This window comes from Lissotriton helveticus, chromosome 11 (genome assembly GCF_964261635.1).
Source record: "Lissotriton helveticus chromosome 11, aLisHel1.1, whole genome shotgun sequence".
Classification (NCBI taxonomy): Eukaryota; Metazoa; Chordata; class Amphibia; order Caudata; family Salamandridae; genus Lissotriton; species Lissotriton helveticus.
The window spans coordinates 845,486,427-845,505,858 of NC_136072.1; positions in this window are offsets into that span (position 1 = coordinate 845,486,427).

Genomic DNA, 19,432 nt, shown 5'->3' on the forward strand with positions numbered 1-19,432 from the left:
GGTAGAGAACTGCTGCAGGTTTATTTTCATACAACAAAAAGTATGACGTTTTTGTGGGTTATCTTACGGGCGATCCAGGGCAGGCAGCCCCTCGCTGCCCCGCCCGCCTTATGAGCCAGCCGGCACGGTGGGTCGACGCCTGGACAGTGCAGCCTTTGCTGATCGACTTACGGATCACGTGATCATGTCTTATACTCCCGCCCCCCCTTTCAGGGCGTTGCGTGATGTGGCACACCCCCGGTTGGTAAGGCCCCCAACCGCCCGAAGGACTAACGGTGCGCCGTCGCTGTTTTCCCGGAACCTCCCTGCAGCTCCAGGTCTTTGGCTCAGGCACCCTTACTGTGCCAGGCAGAGGTACCCTTACTGTACCCGTCTGCCGCAGAGGTACCCTTACTGTACCAGTCTGCCTCCAGATCGCCTTGTAACTCCGCCACAGCTCTGGCGGAGGCTACCGTCGATGACAGAGCCCCCCACCTCAGAGTTCCCTAGTTACGTCTCGCAGCTTCTAGTGCCTCCCGCACGTCAAGGAGAGACATATCCTTCCTGACTTTGCTACTTTGGCGAGACACTTTCAAGTTATGTTCACGTTATCCTTGGCGCCCTGGCAATGGGGTTACCACAGGAATGAAGGAATAAAGCACGGTGTCCCACCTAAGTCGTTGCACATTTTGTGGGGTGCAAACCTACCGATGGCCGGACCCTGTTATACACCTGTGACCCTGGATACTTATACCAGTACTGGTATCGACTACTAGAGTGGGTCACATGTCTAGCTATAGGCTTCCAGGATTCGCTGAGGACCCGTCATGTCCCTGCTATCAGCCCTCAGTAGTGGTTGTCCCTGACCTAGTAAGGCGCACAATGGCCATCTCCCCCCTTGGGGACTATCTCGCCATTCTGGCGTTGGGCTTGAGCATAAATTTCCTGGTTCATGCTTGCTACCTTAGGTAATCACCTTAGTTGTGTGGGCCCCCAGCCTGGCAGCAAGCTTGGCTAAGGCCCCCATTGAAATCACCTGCCTGTGCACGCCCATCCAGCTATTACCCTAGGCGTCCTGCCCCTAGCTACCAGGCTTACCACTCCAGGCATGTCACTAATTGTCCCCATCATGCCTTGAAGCCTCTTGTGGGACTACTTAGCCAATCTCCCCTCACGTTCCCCGTGCAGGGTGACTGGTATGTCCGTCACGTGACCCGTCACCCCTAATGGGCATTCGTTGGATCCCAGGCGGCTGTTTGAAAAGCACCCTGTTCAGATGAAAAAACCAGTTGGGCAACTAGGGACACTATTACTTACTCCCTATGCCCCTTCGAGCATGTAAATACCGCCTGAGATCTCCCTACTTTAACCTGAATAACCAAACCTAATTCTGACTCAGGCTGCGCGCGTGCCGATGTACCTAGCCCAGGACTTTCCCCTGCGTGAGAACCCTGCAGTTCGCATTAATACCGTTGTTGTTACCTACCCACATCTAGACCCGGAGCACACATCTTCAACCAGGCCAACTGTTTGCTTACTGCATGCTTCTTAGTTGCATAAAATAAATGAGCTCCAATGGTGCCCAAAACCATCAGGGTGCGGGAGACACCTTTCATTCATCCGTCCCATTTGCCAGAAAGAGGCTCTCGGAAGCCATGGTTTGAAAGATAACCCACTCATGGAGTGTGCCCCCTGCGACACTTCACCTTGTGCCCTATGTTCCCCCAACATCACTGAAGGGGCTCTTTAGATCAGGTAAAACCTCCTACATTCTAGCTGGGGGGTCACTTACTAATTTCCGTACCATTAATGAGCTGCTGCAGCACACAAACACATCACCCTCCCCTAATTAAATGCAGACCTATTTAGAATTGTGCGTGTCATGCTCTTGAAAGCATGAGCATGGGAGGGGTGGCCTGTATCTAACCGAAGCTGCTCCACCCCGGGGAGAGGACAGGGGGGCCCAACTAAGCTTTTACCTAGGGCAACTGATAGTCATACTGCCTGTGTCGTGATGCGCGAATGCATCCATACCCTCAACTCTGTGCTATGTAAAGAGCTCTGATACCTGATTCGTTTCGGGTCTAGTTCGCGCTATATAAAACTCTGCAAAAAAAAAAAAAAACCTCTTACAAATTGCAGCGTAAGAACGCGCCAGATCCCCCACATCCTGAAAGCTACCCTGCGCTATGCTGTCTGAATCAAATGGCTACCAGGCAGAAGAAGGGAAACGATGGGGCACAATTGTCAATTCTATTTCCTCACCCTGGTGGCTCAGGTGGAAGGGGGCCCTGTTTGATGCCTGAAAAATCAGTTTCCAACACCGGCAGCTGTGCCTGCCACGGCACCACCTCCATTCGGGATTGCGATTCCGAGCGCTGCCCTGACGAGATCACTGATCCTGTAGGAGGCGACGGTCTTCCGCCCAACTATTTAGAGTCAGACCGCCTGGATTGTAATCTGGCGGTCGGATGAGGGGCAGCCTTTGGTCGTGGTCTGACCGACATCATAATAAGGCCCTAAGTCAAAAGGTAAAATCTTTGCCTGGCATGAGCCTGGGTGGTGCATCCAATCCATGCTCCATTATGGTCAGCCTGAAATTGCATCTAGGTCCTGGTCTACTGTGACGTTGGACTATAATTGGTGCTCAGTGATTTTTGGCGCTATTTGTCCTTACAAGTTCCCAAATTCATATCTATGGTTCGTCATGTTGATTTTTTTTTTTTTTTAACTTTAATTTGACATTTTTATTGTTTGGCAATTTGACTTAACTACTATTTTGGTACTGCATAAATACTTTACACACCACACTAAGGTAAGCCTGTCTGCTCTGTGCCATAGCCACCAGTAGGCGGGCTCAAGGTAATTTTGTGACTTTGGGGGTTCACCCTGGAAAAAGATGTAATAGGCCGTCACCTATCCCCAAAAATATTACAGTTTCTGACAATAAAGTTCTTGATTTGTCATCTGTGTTATTATTTTGGTTTGTTGTTCCACTTACACCACATGCCCGTTTCTAAGGCCAGCCTTCCTCCTTGCGTCAAGGTATGAAGTGTGATTCAGTTATTTCTCTTAAAAACTACGTAAACTTAAAGGAATCAGATAGTTTGGGCATTGTGAGAGTTTATTAGCACCTCCCATTAAGACTGTAGCCTTAACAAAAAACATTTCCTATCTGAGCAAAACAATGTTTGCACTGATGTCGTACAGCTCTTTATCATTATTTACAGCATGTCATGTGATCTCTGTTAGCATTAAATGACACCAGTATTTCATCAATTTGTTATCTACACTTGTGGTAAAACAGTTTACAATACATTTTAACCCGTATTTGCCAAACTATATTGTTATGGTTTGGAACTGCACTACGAAGTTTCTTAAACAAGCCACAGAAACAGGATACTCTCATAGCTTCTTTTCAAACATTCCTTTCTTTCACTGCTTCTGTTAGCTTCCAACTGTCTCTTTCCAAAAGTTACTTTCCATTCCGGAATAAACTTGGCCCCCTAACTGACTGAGTCACCCAATGGCCATTGCTCTTCAAATACAAAGGGGAGGCCCTTTGAGGCCCTCGCACATGCATTGGTGTGCTTTAGATTTACATTGTCTTAAATTAGGAACTATTTATTTACTAATATTAGCCCCTTCTTATACATATAACCCCCCATTGTGCAGTAATCACACAGGTTGTATTTAAACACACTTGGGGTATTCCAAGAACATATTTGTCAAGTATAACCTAACAGAATATAACCTTGGATAACTTCCTGGAAAGAAAGAATCACCTGTGGAAATCAATATGGAAACACTGATTTCTACTTAATTGCCTATTTAACAAGGGAAAAGTAATACTCTGCTAGTTGTCCATGCTGGAATTACAGATCCCTGAGGTGCTTGAATTTCTGGTTGGAAAATCACTTTTGTGACGCACTGGCAGCATAATTTGGTGCTCCATATTTACAAGGACACGTGCAGCCACTATGCCTGGCTTTTGGTGTCCTTGTAAATACGTCCCCTTTTCAAGAAGCACGTAGCGGGAATGGGCTCTTCCACGGGTGTTCCTATGGGTCTTCCCAGGCAATACCCATGAATTCTACCTCATTCCCATATTTATGCCATTCTGCCCTCCTTCCGTAAGCAATTAAAGACCTTTCTTTTTAACGCTCATAACTAATCCACTAGCTGATCGCCTCTGACAAGTGGCTCCACTCTCTAGTCAGCGCTTGGACGCCTCAGGGCAGCAATTGCGCTTTATAAGTCTACGTTTCATTTAATTTCATTTACAAGTTTTCATAAACCTAAGGCGTAAGAAGATGCAACAAGGAGAAATACTTTTATTTCTCCTCGCTTTTCTCTCCCTCTATGCATGCTGCATTCTACAGCAACTCATAGAAAGAGGAAAACCCCTCTTAGAATTGTTTTTGTGCAGGAGGGTGCCCCTTTCTGCACAAAAACAATCATCCCCACAACGAAACTATGGTGCAAGGGCGCATGCGTTGACACATGGCAACCAATTGTGCCCCAGCACAGGGAAGAGTACAGGGATGCGTCACATTATAGTAAGTATAACGCATCCCTGTGCTCTGAAAGTAACGCAGCACAGCGACCCAAATGGCTTGCGGCACAGCGCTGCGAAACCTTCTCGCAAATGAGGCCCATAGTATGTTTATGAATAGGGGCAGGCTTACCCAAGGATGCTGCATAGTCATTTTATAAAGAAATGCATTAACTATTACCTGTCGTATATCTTCCACCCTGTATTGCCGCATTTTTAAATGTACACAGTACCGCTAATGATGGAGCAGGTTTCATCTGTAGTCAGGCATTGTTTTATTTTTGTGCTACAGACAGACTGCATTTAAATTGCCACGCACATTTTGGTGCAAGTTAAAAACATGGCACATGAAAAACATGAAAGTGAGGCCTATTCAGTCTGAAATGCTTGTGCTGAATTAACATGTGTTTTTACAGTGTAGAGAAAAGTGGCCTTTTTAGCTTTGAAGATTAATAGAATGTGTTTTTCTCTTCCCAGCCCATCCCATGCAATCTAAAATTCACTATTTCTGTCTTAAAAGACTTTGACTTGTTGCATATTTTGATAAACCTTTTCAGTTAATAACACCTCTTTTTATAATGTGTGTGAATTAACAAATGCACCAAACACTACACAGGGGACAAAATGCTATTTGCATGAAAAGCTATCTAAAACACTAAAGCATGTTGCTGTGTGCACTGTATTAACTATGTGTGCTTTTAAATTTTACACTAAAGCATGAAAATGCTATGTTGCACATTTCACATTTATTTTGCATGTTGTCATAAATAATAGAAAAGCTGCTTTTCACTAATAGCTTGGCTAGGTAAACATTTATAAGGGGTATTAGTATGAGGGAGGGAAACATAATGGGCTGATTTACATGACATTAATATTATCTTTGTGTTTTTTTTATTTTTGGGGCCTACAATTAAATGGCTGCCTGTGAATCCAGCAAGGCTATGGCTTGCATTAAAGAGAAGAGAGCATGCACAGACTGTGGCAGCTTTCCTCATGACAAGAAGTGAAGGACATCTTGAACTGTAGATTCTTGTGACTGTGCCAATGTACCAGTTAGTTAAAAGTATCCATCTGATTGCGCTGAGAAGGGAAGGAAGATAATTAGAATGAAACATTTTTCTTAGTAAATGTTGCAAATGTTTATAAATGTAGTTATTCATGTATGCTTCTTTTGTTAAAACTGGTAAAGTCAGGATTTTAGAATGAGTCAGGGTAGTGAGAACTCATGCCCTCATGACTGACCAATCACGTACAGGTTTTCCTGAAAGATGCTACATCTTTGTGTAGTCTGCCAATAATTAGAGTATAAAATAATGTCCTCTCTGGATGGTGGCTGGCTTTTCTCAGCTCAGCGGGCTTCTATGGGTTAGGTACGAGAAACGTCCCGGGAGATTGCTGAAGGGGAGGTGCGTCCGAGGAGATTCAGGGGGAGGTTTCTTGCTTCCACATCATATTTTGGCACTGCAGGCCACATTCCTTTGAGGCCTGTGAAGGGCGGGCTGTCTGCTCCTTTTTGCTCTTTAGACACAGAGATGCACAGAGCAGCAACAGATAGAAAGGCTCTTTAGATTTAGATGCTAAACTTTAAGTTTATGTTTTGACTAATTAATTAGGTCTAAAAAGATTTATTTGTTTTATGCATTTATTTCTCTTAATGGGAGATTTTTTGCAAACTATTTAATTATTGATTAGCTTTGCAAGACTATTTTTCTTAGAAGCTCTTTAAGAATTTTGACTGATATTTTGCGCCACATTTTCATAACTACATGTAATGCTTATATGCAGACTGTAATGTGTTCTGTATTATTGATATTTTTCCTGTTATCCAAATTCTGTAACCTGATTGATATTTTACTAATGAATAAAGGGTCAGAGAAAAATTAACTTTTGACTAGAAAATAAAACCCTTTAAAATACTCAACAACTCTCTTTATTGGCTTGAATAATAAATTGCATTTTTGACTGTTCAGGTTTATTTAAGTCTCCTGAAGGTAATACATGGTGTGAAGGGTCCAACACCTTTTGAGCGGTAAATTAGAGGTAGCATGAGGGTTTTGCATTGAGAAACTACCAGAAGAAATTACCGCTCCATCAGTTTTTGGTAATCAGAGGATGGTCATTATTGATTAGTTTGGTGATTAGTGATTATTGATTTCACCATCAACTACTCAACTAATGGATCATTGACCTTAAGAGGGAAGTAAAATAATTGCCCAAGTTAGATACATGTCCAAGTCCTGATTCCTGACTCCAATGCTCAGAACCTGAAGACTGGCAAAGCAGTACTGGAAGGTGATGCAAGAAGTGGTGTGAGTATCAATAGGGTTGTGAAATGTTGTTAATATGCTAGCATGTATTTTTGAAGTGTTGAAAATATTAAGTTTTTTTACTGTTGGTGACATTTTGCTCATTTTGAATTGATGGTGTTATTGATTATATTGGTAATTTCATAGGACATACTTTTTTTGGTTATTGATTACATGTTTTAACTCTTTATGTTAAGTTAGTGTCTTGTTCTATGTTGTCTGGAACACGCAGGTATGCACACCTGTGGAATCCCGGGAAGGAATAGCGGGTGGTAAATGGAAGCCACACTGCACTGAGGTTACTCGTCTGTTGGAATAACACTGAGAAGCTAGGTAGGGCTGGCAGTGTTAAATTAGGGACTATTTTCTGTGTGAGTGATTGATAGCAAAGAGTTCGCTGATGAAACTTTGGTCTGATATCACCTAGAAAGGGTCACACTAAAGGAGTAGCAGGTTCTTCTGAGCTTGATTGACAGCAAAAGGGTTCGCTGGTGAAACTTTGGCCTAAGATATATCCTGAAGGATAAGTCCAAAGGAGTAGCAGGTTCTTCTGAGCTTGATTGACAGCAAAAGGGTTCACTGGTGAAACTTTGGACTAAGATATATCCTGAAGGATAAGTCCAAAGGAGTAGCAGGTTCTTCTGAGATTGAGTGAAAGGTAAGCGGAAGGGATTTACCTGTAGTGTTTGAAGAGTAAACGGAAAGTCTTACTTTGTGAAGGGTAAGCGGAATGTGTTACTCGCAGTGAATATAAATCTATCCTTTATTTAGCACAACAGACAGAGTAGCGAATGTATTTATGTTGTTACTAACAGAGTTATTGATTAAGAGAAATATTGCAGTAAGATTTTGTGGAGGGTCAGTGGAAGGAGTAAAACTGACTAAAATTGAGACTGACAGCTTTGGAGAAAAGAAATTGCATTGAACTATTGCAAAAATGAAACTGTTTGAAGGTTTAAAGAAGCTGTTAGGAGGTAAAGTGAAAAAATCATTTTTTATAGGTGATGCTCCTGAAGGAACACCTGTGCATTTTATGTCTACCAATTTGGGACAAAACACATGTATGTGGGTTCACCAATGGTGCAAGATTACTGAAAAAGAAGGTGCTTTGAGGTTTCCAAAAGATGGTACTTTTGAATTGCAAATTATTGACAAATTAAGGGAAGTGTTATGTGAAATAAAGACACAATCTAAAGCTGCACAATTTGAGGCCTTAAGCCTTTGGGAAAAGACAGCAAGAGAAAAAGCAAGTGAGGATAAAAAGATAAAACACCAGATGCAGGAGAAGGGAATTAGTGATGATAAAGAACTTCAAAAAAATCATGATTCAGGGTATGAAATAATGGATGAATTGTTAACTGAGTGTCCACCACTTTAGGTGGTTCACATGATTAATACTGAAAATGGTGCACCAGTAAAAACTACAGGGGCTACTGCTTCTGTTGAACAGAGAGAAATACAGACTGAGAGAACTGTGCAGACATTTCAGATTGAACCATTACCTGTTGATTCAGAACTGACAGTGATACCTCCAGGTGTTACTGCTTCAAATGTGCCTGATTCAGTTCAAGAATTACAAACTGCAGATGCACAGATAATGCCTACAACAATGACTGTCCCAATTAATATGGTCCCTACTGAAAAAGTTCAAAGAGCTGCAGAATCAGTGATTTTGCCAGGGTTCATTTCAGAAACTAAGAATACACAGATTATTGAACAGAAATTACCCCAAGCACTGAAAGGTGAGGGAAAAATGGTATTTACAACTTTTGCAGCCCAGGATAAAATAAATGTAATTGAAAATGGGATTTTTTAAACCTGCTTAGAGGAAGCAGCAGTGATTAAAAAGATAGAGAACACGGGAGAACATATTAACACAGACCATGAAAAAGAGAATCAGCTTAGTGTTTTAAATTCAACATGTGAGCATGAAGAAATTAACAGTCCTTGCTGTTTAAATAATGAAATGTGAACCAGTGTCAGGAAAAAGAATTAATTTCCCTGAATAAGGAAACAGCTGCATGTGCATTTACTACACATAATGGACTGACAGATTTGGCTCAAAAATATGAAACTGATGTTTCAGGAAGTTTTCCATTTCAGAAAGGTTTTAGGGTACACATGGATGATGAAGCAAATGAGAAAATGTGTTCTTCAGGAATGCATTTGCACATTGCAGAAATAAAATATATTTTTAAATGCAATGGGCTTGAGAAATTAGGAGACAAGTGGGCAAGAAAACATGAGAGGAAAAAGAAACCACCAGACCTAGAAAGGAAACTGGATAAGGAAAAGAAGCCACCAGACCTAGTTGAGAAAATTAGTAAGCAGAATGAGGGAGAAGCTTTTGCTTACTCATTGAGAGAAAAGGTGGGAGAAATGTATGTGCATATGCAACAGGATAAAAGTGAACTTGCAGCATTTCTGAACATCATCCCACAATTGAGAGACAGAATTCTGCTGTGGTACCCACAATCTGATGGATTTGTTGACATTTTAAAAGAGTTGTGCAATAATTTGGAAATGTTATTTTACATTGCCATGCAAAAAGAATTGTGGTTTGAATCTAAAGTTGTGGAAAGGCCAAGTGAAGAGACAATGAAAAGGGGTTTGCATGAATGCACCATCATTTTCTGTTGTTATGGAGAAAACATAGCAGTGATTTATTTCCTGAAGGGCAGAGTGCCAGCAAAGGATGTTGATTGGGTACAGATTTAAAGAACACAGGACGGAAGTAAAGGTGTTTTGGTTTGTGCAAATTCAGGTATGGATGTTGTACTGTTGGAAAATGTGTCCTTTTGCCGTCTTTATAACAGATTTGAGCATTGGAAGAAGAAAAATAACTTTAAACATGATGCACAAAAACATGGAGAAATGCAGATGCAAAATATGCCAGTTAAGCAAATGCAAATGTTAGTTCAGAAACAGGTACCAAGGCAGGAATTTTTCAAGCACAGATGGTCCCACAAAATATGGAAAATGCTAAAATTAATTTAAATAAGTTGTCCAGAGCAAATGTGAATTATTTCCAGAGACAAAAACAGAAACCAGTTCAACAGTTTGCTGTGTTTGAAAATGAGAGTTTTTACCCTCACAATTCTGAATTTACCAAGTCCATTGTGAAGGCAGTGGAAAGTCCAGACTTAATTGCAGGAGTTTTAAACAAAGACATTACAAACCCAGTTTTAAAAGAATGTGCACCAAAATTAGGCCCATTTGAGGAAGATTGCAAAACTGTTGTCTGTGACTCAGGCCTAGCAGAAAAACAACTGTTTTGTAAATTAAACAGCACAGATTACTGTACACCAGATAATGTTATTTTTCAGATTGCTGATGTGGATGTAAATTTTAAAATGGCCCAATAAGAGACAGTTGTACCATTATTTTCAGAAAAGACAGTTGAAAAATTACCTTCTGCTTTGGAAAAAATAAAAAACACAGAAATAAGAGAGTTCAAAGAGAAGGATGCCAGATTAATAAAATGTGCAGAACATGTCTTATTAAAATTTGAACACGATGACATGTATTCAGGAACACAATCAGTTGCAGGAATTTTACCAATAAAAGGATTTTTGATGGAATTGATTAGAAATTTGTGTAACTTTCTGATCACAGGTTCACAGAAAATAAATGAAAAGAACAGAATAGTGCAGGAGATTAAAAGCATATTTTTTCCATGTTGTCCTGTGGTACCGAATCCAGCCAATATATTTTTTCACATTCCACGTGCTGAAGAATGGCTTACTTTTATTGATTTTTGCCAAGTTCATGTCACAGTGCCATTGGATGAGAATAGTAAGGAGTACTGTCAAAAAGTAGATGAATACCTGGGACACAAAATTGGAAAGGGAGGTAGAAAGGTGTCACCAGAGAAGGTGGAAATAATTTCCAAGATGAATACACCTCAAATTCAGAAAGAAGTCAGGAAATTTTTGGGAATGGTTAGCTGCTGTAGAGAGTGGTTACTAAACCTTTCCCTAGTGGCTAAGCCTTTACTGAGGCTGACACACAAGGGTGTGTCTGATCCGCTTCCATTGGACAACAATTGCACAAAAGCATTCCTAGAGTTGAAAGAGAAAAAATGTCGCGCCCCAGCACTAGGAATGAAAGTTTATTTGAAAGAAAATACACTAATTTGCAGTGAGAGGGAGGGCTGCGCTCTCTCATTGCCTATTGAAAAAGATGACTGTGTTCAAAGGTTTGTGATGTATTGCCCAATGACCTTTGACCCAAACTTCACAGAAATGTCAGCAAATGAATTGGATTATGATGAAAACGAATATGAGTGTCTAAATATCATGAAAATATGCATAAAGCCAAATTCAGACTTTAAGGATGAACGTCTGAGTCAGCCCAACAATGTCCATTTTGTAGATGGCCCATGTTTGAAAGGTGACACATTAAAAGCAGCACATGCTGTGCTCCTTATACATTATGTTGTCAAAGCTTCATGGCTTTTAGTAATTACCCCAGCCCAAAATTCGAAATTGATTGCCCTTACCATAACATGCAGAATATCTGCTCAATTGGGAATCACTGTTGTCATGGGAGAGAGAAATGCTAATTCAGTTGCACACATTTGTGTTCTGTTAGCACATACATTCAATGGAATCTTCACAGTTGAATTAAAAGAGGCTGAAGAAAATGTTTTTGAAGCAGAACAACAGGGTTGTATCAGAACTGTTTTTGAGAAAAGTGACAACTGCAAAGTGGCAAATGTGTTATTGCAAAGACTGATGCCCAGGCATAGATTGCCAGTTTCTCTAAAATCAGATCATAATGTGGTCTCAAAGATAATGAGTGCAGAACAACAGATTGGACTAGGAATGGATTGTAGCTATCTGCCTGAAGTGTCAAGCATAATAAAGCAACACAATGGCAGCACAGAGTTACCTTTTGCAAAAGACTGTGTTTCAGCATCACCAGAGTGGCTTGAAAATGCATATGCAAATGCACTTGTGGAAAACACTGTTGAGAACACTAGCCATGGCTGTGTAGGTCTGGTTGATGTACAGTGTGCAATTTCTCACCAGATTGCAGCTGCTACACAAGATCTGCATAATGGATGGTGCAACAGCTTTGGTCTGAGAGATGCTGTGGTGAAACATCTGAATCTGATCAAAGTGAAAATAAGAGTGAAAGGCCTTGGTTGAAAAAGTGCAAATGATTGATGGTGCTCTGTCAGAGTTTCACAGCACCTAAGTAGTCCAATTTGCATGGAAAGTATGAGCCATACTGATGCCAAGCTGATGACAATGAGCAAAGAAATGCTGAAACTGTCCTGTTGAATTCTTTTTTATTATTTTAGTTACTTGTTTTAAAGAAGACTAACTGTTCCAAGAAGCTACATACAGAACTCTGCACTAAAACATTTGAGCTTGGCTATATATGATCTGATTACAGACCAAACTTGTGTTTGCCTTAGAAATAGAAGTAACATTGTTATATGCTCAGCTTTTGCAATTAAAAAAGAAAAAATATATATATATATTGTCACTTGTGAAATGAAAATTGTGTGATGAATTATAAATCATTTTATTATGATTTGAATCATCAGAAGGGTGGATTGATGGAGCAGATTTCATTTCTAGTCAGGCATTGTTTTGTTTTTATGCTACAGACAGACTGCATTTAAATTGCCATGCACATTTTGGTGCAAGTTAAAAACATGACACATGAAAAACATGAAAGTGAGGCCTATTCAGTCTGAAATGCTTGTGCTGAATTAACACATGTTTTTACAGTGTAGAGAAAAGTGGCCTTTTTAGCTTTGAAGATTAATAGAATGTGTTTTTCTCTTCCCAGCCCATCCCATGCAATCTAAAATTCACTATTTCTGTCTTAAAAGACTTTGACTTGTTGCATATTTTGATAAACCTTTTCAGCTAATAACACCTCTTTTTATAATGTGTGTGAATTAACAAATGCACCAAACACTACACAGGGGACTAAATGCTTTTTTACATGAAAAGCTATCTAAAACACTAAAGCATGTTGCTGTGTGCGCTGTATTAACTATGTGTGCTTTTAAATTTTACACTAAAGCATGAAAATGCTATGTTGCACATTTCACATTTATTTTGCATGTTGTCATAAATAATAGAAAAGCTGCTTTTCACTAATAGCTTGGCTAGGTAAACATTTATAAGGGGTATTAGTATGAGGGAGGGAAACATAATGGGCTGATTTACATGAAATTAATATTATCTTTGTGTTTTTTTTATTTTTGGGGCCTACAATTAAATGGCAGCCTGTGAATCCAGCAAGGCTATGGCTTGCATTAAAGAGAAGAGAGCATGCGCAGACTGTGGCAGCTTTCCTCATGACAAGAAGTGAAGGACATCTTGAACTGTAGATTCTTGTGACTGTGCCAATGTACCAGTTAGTTAAAAGTATCCATCTGATTGCGCTGAGAAGGGAAGGAAGAGAATTAGAATGAAACATTTTTCTTACTAAATGTTGCAAATGTTTATAAATGTAGTTATTCATGTATGCTTCTTTTGTTAAAACTGGTAAAGTCAGGATTTTAGAATGAGTCAGGGTAGTGAGAACTCATGCCATCATGACTGACCAATCACGTACAGGTTTTCCTGAAAGATGCTACATCTTTGTGTAGTCTGCCAATAATTAGAGTATAAAATAATGTCCTCTCTGGATGGGGGCTGGCTTTTCTCAGCTCAACTGGCTTCTATGGGTTAGGTACGAGAAACGTCCCGGGAGATTGCTGAAGGGGAGGTGCGTCCGAGGAGATTCAGGGGGAGGTTTCTTGCTTCCACATCATATTTTGGCACTGCAGGCCACATTCCTTTGAGGCCTGTGAAGGGCGGGCTGTCTGCTCCTTTTTGCTCTTTAGACACAGAGATGCACAGAGCAGCAACAGATAGAAAGGCTCTTTAGATTTAGATGCTAAACTTTAAGTTTATGTTTTGACTAATTAATTAGGTCTAAAAAGATTTATTTGTTTTATGCATTTATTTCTCTTAATGGGAGATTTTTTGCAAACTATTTAATTATTGATTAGCTTTGCAGGACTATTTTTCTTAGAAACTCTTTAAGAATTTTGACTGATATTGTGCACCACATTTTCATAACTACATGTAATGCTTATATGCAGACTGTAATGTGTTCTGTATTATTGATATTTTTCCTGTTCTCCAAATTCTGTAACCTGATTGATATTTTACTAATGAATAAAGGGTCAGAGAAAAATTAACTTTTGACTAGAAAATATAACCCTTTAAAATACTAAACAACTCTCTTTATTGGCTTGAATAATAAATTGCATTTTTGACTGTTCAGGTTTATTTAAGTCTCCTGAAGGTAATACATGGTGTGAAGGGCCCAACACCTTTTGAGCGGTAAACTAGAGGTAGCATGAGGGTTTTGCATTGAGAAACTACCAGAAGAAATTACCGACCCATCACTAACACCAACTGAAAAAAGACTGTAGCAATAGCACATCATCTTCATGGAGCTTTAAAACGGATAGTTAATTTATGGAAATACACCACTTAAAAACTAGAAACTATTTGCCTGTTGTTGACTTCGTACAGAATAAAAAAGAAAAGGACTGGAATTAGGAGCGCTCAGGGAAACAAGTATCACTCATCTCGCAATGCAATTTAGTCAAAAGAGTGCGGTTGGAAATTCTGTCTACAATAACAACCGGCAACTTTGAATCCACCCTTGGGTTTTGGAGAGGCTGCGCCAATTAACACAGTCGTTTGTGCGTTGTTTAGAAAGCGCGGCCGCTCTTTTTGAGATGAATGCACATTAACGCCACAGCTTTGAAGCGGTATTTCATTTTCGCGTCGGAATGCCCGGAAGTTCGCTTCGGCATCTGCTCTGTTTCAAGTCACAACGGTGTCAAACGGGCATCTCTATCACGATGTTCACTTGCTGTTTTCATTTACCCTCACAATAGGGAGCCTTAGCACTGAGCCAAGAAACATTACTTTCTTAATGTTAATCAATATCAGATTGAATGCTTTCCTTGCGCGGAACGCACCACAAACGAGCTTTTCGTTCACTGTTTTCTCCAGGGTCGGTCTCGTCTGTATTTAACAATGCTATTAGCCCTCTTTTTGCTGGGGCAGCTTATATCAACTACAGACATTGACAAACTCCAGCAGTACGCTTTTGCTATGTTTTTAGATGATTGACAGGTAGCATGTGAGTGTTTTCTCCTCCTGTAGATGGTAAATGTGAGCAAAACAGGTCAGGCTGGTTCTGGTCTAGTGTTGACAGTGGTGGTCAGTTAGGCGAGAGGAGAGAGGGCAGATGCAATATGAATGCAATATAATAGACTGTATTCTTCATTTACTGAATACTAAACATAATGCATCATTTTAGCCAAGTGCAATGGTCCCCGTACGCTTGATAAAGCTACTGATAAGTCCAGGTGGAATCTGAGAGAATCTCTTGGAAATCAGCCAAAACACTATCCTAGATAATTTGGAGTAAAAGCCACGGACCACAGCCATTTATTCTCCATAACCCCATCATGAATCTCCTACAGGAACCTGGTAGTCCTTAAGACCTGCATAGAGAGCAGGCACCCACAGAGCGGTGAAGCTTTTCTCTGAAGTTCCACCTACTCAAACTTGCCTGTTAAACGTAGAATAAATAGCATTTGTATATATCATGATTCGAGCTCATGTATGTCGGCAGATTTCTACTAGGGGCACATGAGCATGTGCTAGATGCCGGTAGTCCACTATGCTTATGGTGCTAGCGGGTCCACCAGTAAAGCAAGGCCCCCACATTCCTTTCCTTTGCTACCGATGCCCCGAGAAATACGAGAACCAGGTGTGACGCTTCACTTTTCTCGGGACCCGAGTGTTCCGCACACATGCTCTGACCGTCGGCATATATTCACAGATTTCGGATGGTGAATGGATTTAAAGATATAGGCCATCAGCGCACCCCAAACATGGAGCGGGCGGTGACATCAAACTACCCCACGGGTGGTAGGGCTACGCCACATCAGGAGTCTATATGGACGCCTGCAATCGCCTATGCAAGGACATCCTTAAGAAACACGATTACGGGTACAGGAAACACACAACACTGTAGCGCGTCCTGCTGAGGAAACGCGTGGCTGCAGGGGAGAGAAGTGCCATCATGAACGCATTTATGGCACCTCGTAAACAGCAATGGCGCTCGGGGGGCACTATCGCAGCGGCACAAATGAATCTCCGCTCTGTGGGGGTGTGCATCGGAATGCTGACCCACGAAAAATGCGGGGCAAATTACCATGTGTGCTCAAATCCATGGCTCATGCGCGACCACCCGCAACATTCCTGCGGTCCCCCGCCCCACTCGCATCGCTCGGCGAGGAGGCCATGCAATTCAGGACAGGAACGCGGGAGGCAAAGAAAATTCCAAGCACCCGGCAGAAAGCAAACCCGCCGCTCACCACGTGCCCGGTCGCCCTCGGGCATTGTGCCGCGGGGACCGGTCAGACTTGCGGCCATTTTGGATCCAGGTGCAACTTCGGCCCGGCCGGACTGCGCGTTACGCCTGATGAAGTTTGTGAAAGATTCTGGAACTTCCACACATCAAATGGTGTATGACCAGATAACAGGGGGTGCTCATTCAAAACGATGTATCAAATAAAAACATCGAAAACACATCCCTGTGAGGAATCCAGACGAAATGATGGCTGGACGATAAGCTGGCCTTCGCAGCAATTCAGTTTTGATTTTCATGTCCATGAAATCAATGAGCCCCACGCTCCAACTCTAACTAAATAAAACAGCAGACAAGACTGCGAATGACCCTCCGGAGCGCTTACTCAGCACAATAAGGCTAATCTCTGAGCACCCTAGCCCCTGAACCTGCGGTTGCTGTTACTCCTGCGGCCACCTCTCCCCCCGTGGTATCCAACCACAGGCCCCCTGTGCGACCTGGGTTTCTGGGACAACCAATGTCAAATGGTGTATTGTAAAACGAACAGGACCCAGTTGAATTGGTGGCAGTATAAAAAGTTTTAAAAATATTTTTGGAGCGATTTACTAAATCTCCCTCACATCATGATGCATTAGAAAATTGGTGGCTAATTGTGCAGTTTTCCCCTTCCTTTTCCTTCCACCTCACTTTGGTTGCAGGAAAAAAAGGAAAAGCAGGACTTCATTACACCAAGCCAAGCTTGGTCTGCAAGGCTGAGAGCATCTGTATGAGGAGGCCCATGGATACTATTAAAAGGTGATTGGTGAATGTCTCTAGCTTAACTCCATCAAAGCCTTGCACTCTGAGTGGAAAGATAACATTAGCTCATTTGAAATTTGTGAGGGGCATTGAGGAGAAAATGGAAGGTTTGGCCAGGAGAACGCCTTTTGGGAAACAGGAAGTAGAGAAGATTGAGAGACATTGGCAACAATAGAATTGGAATATGCCTAGGCTGCGACAGAGCTGTGAAAAATCAAGTCTTTCCTGTTCAGTACAGTGCTAATCTTGTGAGAATGGCAAAACAGTGGAGGCTGTCCATAATCGGCTAAGGGGCACCCCCTTAAAAGTGCTAGGCATCCCAGATGAGAGTGTGGCACAAGAGAAATGCAAATTATACTAAATTTGTTGGACCTGTTGTCTACTCAAATTTGTGGATTGATCTGAAAGGCAAACAAACTTTTCTCTTCCCCAAATCAAAAAGATGGCTAGAGAAGTTGTGATGTTAGTGGAATCCAATGAAGGGAGAGATAATATTTTGTGTGGGACCACCGCAAAAAAACTTGTTCTGTTAGTGGAAAAGCATTTAGATTTTTCGAGAACATGCATCCTACTACACTTAGCAGGAAGAATGCCCTTCTAGAGGTCGTATGAGAGATGGTTTCAAGATGTTTACAGCCTTATTGTGCTTCTCTGTATGCCTGGGAATTGACTGTAGCATCGTCCCGCCTGACCCTTGCTTGGTACAGGACAGGCAAGTAGGAAGAGGAAGTGACGACACAGGAAGTTAGTAGTTTGTAAGTCAGTGTGAGGCTGGCAGAGAATAAAGAAGGAAGCAGATAGCATACTCCTGTGTCGGTGTGTCATTTCCAAGAGCGCTGCGACAATGGCGTACAGGACAGGCAAGTAGGAAGAGGAAGTGACGATGCTACATTGACCACGGGGAAAGGTGTTTCTATACCCACGTTGACTCCAAGGGCTTTTCCAGGGAGGTTACAGTAGGGACTGGATGACTTTATGTGAGTCACTACAGCTGAAATTGTGGTGGAGGTTCTTGATTCCAACTATGTTGAGGGTACTTTGAAGTCTTGAATATGCCCAAGGCCTGGGGAGTTACTTGGCCCTGGAAAAAGGCCAGAGGACTCTTCTTAGAAGATGAGAGACGGCATCTTGCATAGTTTAGTTATGAATTTCTATTTCTTGTCTCTCTGTTCTACCCTTCCTTTGATCAGGCTAAGGATGAGCCCCAGTGTAGACTATGATGACCTACCTTCCTGAGAAATGTCCACTTAAAACTCCTTTGGGATACAACTGTTTACTTTTTCCTTTATTTTATTGGACAGTGTTTTTCAGTTCAATTTGGAAATATCCTGAAATGTTCCACTGTGCTCAGTGGTTTTGTGTTTTATTTCTGACAATAAATGCATTTAGAACAAAAAATCAAGCAATAAGAAAATGTTATCTGTTGAAAATTTCCCACAGTTGCATTTAATATGGGATGATATATCGAGCGACTTAAGCGCTTCTGGAGGAGCATGTGTGGGGTCATAGATTTGGCACTCAAATTGTGGATGTCAAATTAATGTGGTGGAGGTTTCAGTTAAAGGCTAAGAAATGAGCGGGTTCTAATCATGGCTTCCCTAAGTGACAAAAACATTTTGATCCTGGGTAAATCATTTTATCACCATGTGCCCCATTTTCGATAGCTAACAACACCATTATCAATGTCTAGAAGTGATCCATTTGCACCATGCAGTATTAAAAAAACCAGCCAAATAATGTTTTCTTGAGTGACCTAGGGCCAGATGTAGGTAGGCATTTACCGGTCGGTAACGGCCGAATTCGGCCGTTACCGACCGGTAAATGCAATTTGAGATGTAGGGCCCTGTATTTTACAGAATCGGTAAATTTACCAATCGGTAAATTTACCTATTCTGTAAAATACCGAATCGGTATTTTTACCGATTCGGTAAAATTGATATGTAGGTGGGACTCTTCTGAGTCCCACAAGCATTACAGAATCGGTATTTTACCATTAAATTCTATTTGATGGTAAAATACCGATTCCGGTGTGCATGCACATGTGTGCATGCACACCTGTGCCATATGACAGGCAGACCTGCCCTTAGGGCAGGTATGCCTGCCACATGGCACCCGAACCTGTTTTGGGGGTGCTAGAGGGTGTCAAAGTGACACCCCCTGCAACCCTTGTGGAATTCGGTATTCGGTAATGCCCATTCATTCCTATGGGCTTCAAAGCCCATAGGAATGAATGGGCATTACCGGTCGGTATTTACCGAATCGGTAAATACCGATTTTTACCGATTCGGTAAATCAACATCTGGATTTACCTAAATCTCGGTACTTCTATTTTACCGATTCATAAATACCGAATAGGTAAAATTCGGTATTTATGAGTCTGTAA